The sequence below is a fragment of the Lynx canadensis genome, chromosome D3 (assembly GCF_007474595.2).
Source record: "Lynx canadensis isolate LIC74 chromosome D3, mLynCan4.pri.v2, whole genome shotgun sequence".
Lineage (NCBI taxonomy): Eukaryota > Metazoa > Chordata > Mammalia > Carnivora > Felidae > Lynx > Lynx canadensis.
In genome coordinates, this window is record NC_044314.2 from 34,508,108 (window position 1) to 34,512,895 (window position 4,788).

Genomic DNA, 4,788 nt, shown 5'->3' on the forward strand with positions numbered 1-4,788 from the left:
TTGTTTCCAGGAAGAAATAAAAATATCCACCTGTGTTCTAGCTATCCCAGCTCATCACACGTGGCCCTCAATGAGAACATACTGGATGGCACTGCAGATGCGCAAAGTGCAACGCAGTCCTTGGTGTTCTGCAAGTGCACAGGGTGAACTCTGGTTTAACATGGTGATCAAGTTCTGCATTTGCCTCTACTCCTCATTAAAATTAAAGAGAATACAAACAGAATTAAACCCATAAACCCTAACAGGAAAGAGAATGGGAGAAGGACCATAATTCAACATTAGATTTCAAAGCATTCTGGAGATGAAAAATGGATGAGAACCATCCAGTTACACAAAGAAACCTGAGGAATCTGCAGCCCAAAGTTAACACAGTAAAGGATGGCAGGGAAAGAGGGAGCTAATCTTCTAGGCAGAACTCCCAAAATGTCTGGAATAAAATCAATGAGAATGGAGGGTAGAATTATGAACGTGAGCCAAAATGGGTAGAGAGAAATAGAAAGTCTAACTGAAATTCTGTGTCTAGATTGAGAAGCCAATCACCTCCCTCCTCTTCTCCTCACTCTCCTATATTTCTATATGGATATAACAAGAGTACAAGAAACCTCACAATGAATCAAGGCAAAAGAAAATAAAGCAAAATAATGATCACTCTAACAAAAATAATGACCCCAACATTAAGAAATATAATGGATTGAGTGGATAGAATTAGGACTACTAGCTGGGTGCTGGCACCAGAGAATAAATTCCTTCCCATTTTAGTAATCTCTTATCAAAAGCCTGGATCCTCAGTGATTCAAGTGCAGACCTGGCCAGGTTAGCCTCCTGACTCAAGGGAAATTTTTGTAAGGAAAACAAGCATTCAAATACAGCAGAAAAAATCCAATCCACTCCCTGGAAAAGTCAACTCAGTACTTCCTGTTTTAAAAATGTGCAAATAATTTATAATCAGTCAGGCATATAAAGAAAAATAACAGTATTAAAATGGCAAAATAAACAAAATATTCCCCGTGGAAACAGAAGCAACTCGTTGAAGAGAAGAAACTTGAAAAAAATCTAACCAGTATTCTCAGAGAGATTTGAAAGATGATACCAAAACCAAAACCAAAACCAAACACAATAAGATAAAGTCAAAGAACTCTGCATATATACACAGCAAAAAGGATGAAGAAACAGAAAATATGTGGTAAAATATAAAAGGAATAAGAGGACAATCACATATCCCAGACATCCAACAAATATGAGATATGGAAGGAGAAAACAGAAAAAGAGGGAAGGAATAAGCAAAATAAAACACAGGAAAATTTTGCACATGAATCTATTTAAAGAGTACCCTGCTTATACACAAGAATGGGTGAAACAAATACCTACTCTAAACATAACATCAGGAAATCTCAGAACGTAAAGAGAAAACAAACAAACACAGAAAACAGCCAACTCAAATTTTGAGTTGCCGTGGCAGAAGATTGAGAGTTGAACAGTTTGATGCCCAGATCTGACAATGACTTGCTTCCCTGCTGCTCAGTTCATTGGCCAAAGCTAGCCTCTTGGCTTCCCCAGCCACAAGGGGTACAAAGTTCAATAATTCCATGTGCAAGGAATGAAGAGGGAGGAAAAATCATTTGTGAACAGCACCAATGTATGCAACAATTGCTTCTACATACTTTTTAAAAAATTTTTTTAAAAATTTTATTCATTTTTGAGAGAGACAGAGAAAGACAGAGCATGGGTAGGGGAGGGTCAGAGAGAGACACACACACACAGAAATCTGAAGCAGGCTCTGGGTTCTGGGCTGTCAGCACAGTGCCTGACGCAGGGCTCAAACTCACGGACCACAAGATCATGACCTGAGCCGAAGTCGGATGCTTAATCGACTGAGCCACTGAGGCACCCCTGCTTCTACATACTTTTATGAATAGTTTGTATATGAAGTTATTCTAGTACAATGAGGGTGAAGGCTGAGATGTGGAGAAACATAATAATTTTATACGAAAGTCAAAAGATAAGAAAAGTTGGGTGCCTGGGTGGCTCAGTCTGTTGAATGTCTGACTTGATTTCGGCTCAGGTCATGATGCCAGGGTCACAGGATTGAGCACTGTGTTGAACACAGAGCCTGCTTAAGATTCTCTCTCTTTTTCCCTCTCTCTCCCACACTTTATGCTCCCTCTCTCTCAAATAAAATAACATAAAATAACATAATTTTTAAAAGAAAAGTTAAATATGAGATATATTTATACATTTTACTGTGCTAAAACATACATAACAAAATTTACCATTTTAAGAATTTTTAAGTGTATACAGTCCAGTGGTATTAAGTACATTCACATTGTTGCATAACCATCACCACTATTCATCTCCAGAATTTTTTCATCTTCCCCAACTAAAATTCTATACCCATTAAACTAGAACTCCTATTGCCCCCTCTCCCCAGCCCCTGATATTAATGCCTAAACATTCTACTTTGTGTCTCTATGATATGATTACTTTAGGTATCTCATGTAAGTAGAATCATATAATATTTGTCCTTTTATCTCTGGCTTATTTCACTTGGCATATGTCTTCAAGGGTATTTCATGTTATAGTATGTGTTAGAAGTGCAATCTTTTTTAAGGCTGAACAATATTCCATAAAAATATACAATGCCTCATTAATTTGCATGTCGTCCCTGAGCAGGAGCCATGCTAATCTCTGTATCATTCCAATTTTAGCATATATGCTGTTGAAACAAGTACTAAAGATTTAACCAACTGGAAAACTAAAATATTAACTAAGGGTTGAGTAGAGGAGGGGATGTTGGGGTTATATAAGTGAGCTAAATGTTCATCTTCAATAGACAGGAAATGATAATGCCTATGTTTCATAAATCAAGAAAAAGTCATACCAACACGTTGCTTATAGCTAGGATGTAACCTCCATAAGAAGCAGCATTTTAAAAAATAACAAGAACAAGGACTAGGTAATTGGAGAGGTAGAGCAAGGGAGAGGTATGGTTTTACGGCATTCTGCATTGCTGTTGTTGGTTTTTAATCTTTACGTATAATAATCTAATAATAAAAAGTACCTCAAACAACAGTACTACTAACTGACCAGAACTGTAACCCAGAAATCCTGACATTTTAATAGTGTCTACTTTTCATTGGAATAGGTTATCTCTCCAAAGACACTTTGTTGAAGACCCTTTTGCCATGAACATCATTAAGTCACATAGAAAAGGATGTGGAAAGGCATAGCAATGGCCTAACTACAAAAGCCTTCTCTCTTCTCATTTCCACGTTTGACTCTTTATATTACTGACATTGTTCTATTTTACATAATATTTTATTACTATAACTACTACTTTTACTACTATTTCCCTCTTTTAACAAGGTCTATCTGCTTCTTTGGGCACTGGCTTTGCTACTTGCCTGGAATGTGTATGAGTTCCTTGAAAGCATACTAGCTTACTTATACACACCCTAGGAATTTTCTCAAATACCAGTTCTTGTTCAGCACAATTTCCACACCAGCATCAGAACTTTCTTCAGAGTTCCAGGCAAAGGTATCAGCAGCCAGGAACTTTTGCAGTGGCCCCAACTATCACTACAGCTGTGGGGATTACGTCTATCCTCTCCTGCTCTTTAATTTTCCTTAACCACCCAAAGCCAGTCCAAACAACTTCTCATTTCTCCTCCTGACTAATCGGAAAGTCTGAGTTCTGTTAGCAACATTACCTTGGCCAGAAGTTTGCCCTGGAGTTCTTACATGAGTGATGTACTCCCCATGTGCGGCAGCTGAGGCAGCTGAGGTGAAAGCACATTCATCCCAAATTTCAGATGATGGAGGAAGATGTAGTTCCATGTCCTCAAATCAAGCACGAAATCATTTAAACTAAGTGTTCTTTTTAAATAAAGTTTATTTACTTATTTATATGTGTGTGTGTGTGTGTCTGTGTGTGCGTGAGAGAGAGAGAGAGAGAGAGAGAGGGAGAGAGAGAGAGAAGCAGAGGAAAAGCAGAGAGAGAGGGAGAAAGAGAATCCCAATAAAGCTCTGTGCTGTCAGTGTAGAGCCCAACACGGGGCTCAATTTCACAAACGATGAGATCATGACCTGAGCCAAAATCAAGAGTCAAACGCTTAACGGACTGAGCCACCAAGGTGCCCCTAAAGTAAGTTTTATAGTCAGTATTACAGAGAAAATGGGATATTTCAGAGAAATAAAAAGAATCCTTCTGGTCTGAAAATGGGGTCTTCTCAGTTGTAAATATTTTCTAACTTCTTTAAGTTTTGTACTTTGGTATTCTTCTGAAGTCAATTATCTTTATTTTAAAAACTTTCGCAGATGGAGAAACTTGATTTGGAAAAGTGGTGAAGGGTGGCCATAGAATCTTCTATATGCTGCATTTTTCAAACATTTCAGTATTATTTCCAGCTCAAAATTCCATATATTAGGGAAGAAATCTAGAAACCTATAAAATACAATCAGCTATGATCATGTGGTGACTAAAAGTCATATTGATTAAGGAGTTCTTAAGGAAGCAGAGACGTGCAGCCCAGAAAAAAGAAAGAATAAGAAGATAATGTGTAAAATGAAGAGCTAGAAGTTGTTTGTGTGTCTGGTATGCAGAGTGCCTAAGAGCTTGGGTTCTGAGATCTCGCACACTTGGTGCAAATTCCAACTCTCCATTTATCAGTAGTGTGACTTTCAGCCACATCACTCCAGCACTCTAGGTTTTGATTCCTTCTTCTGTAAAATGGGAGCAAATATTAATGCCTATATTATAAAATGTTTGTGATAATAAATAATAACATAAAC

The 4,788-nt window shown here is 37.7% G+C and overlaps 1 non-coding gene across 1 annotated transcript; it reads right to left on the reverse strand.

Annotated features, from left to right (window-relative positions):
* Positions 1 to 2,625: 2,625 nt before the first annotated feature.
* On the reverse strand, positions 2,626 to 2,729 carry LOC115498916. Its single transcript, XR_003964023.1, has one exon. It is a non-coding gene; the product is annotated as a U6 spliceosomal RNA (small nuclear RNA).
* Between the last annotated feature and the right edge of the window lie 2,059 nt (positions 2,730 to 4,788).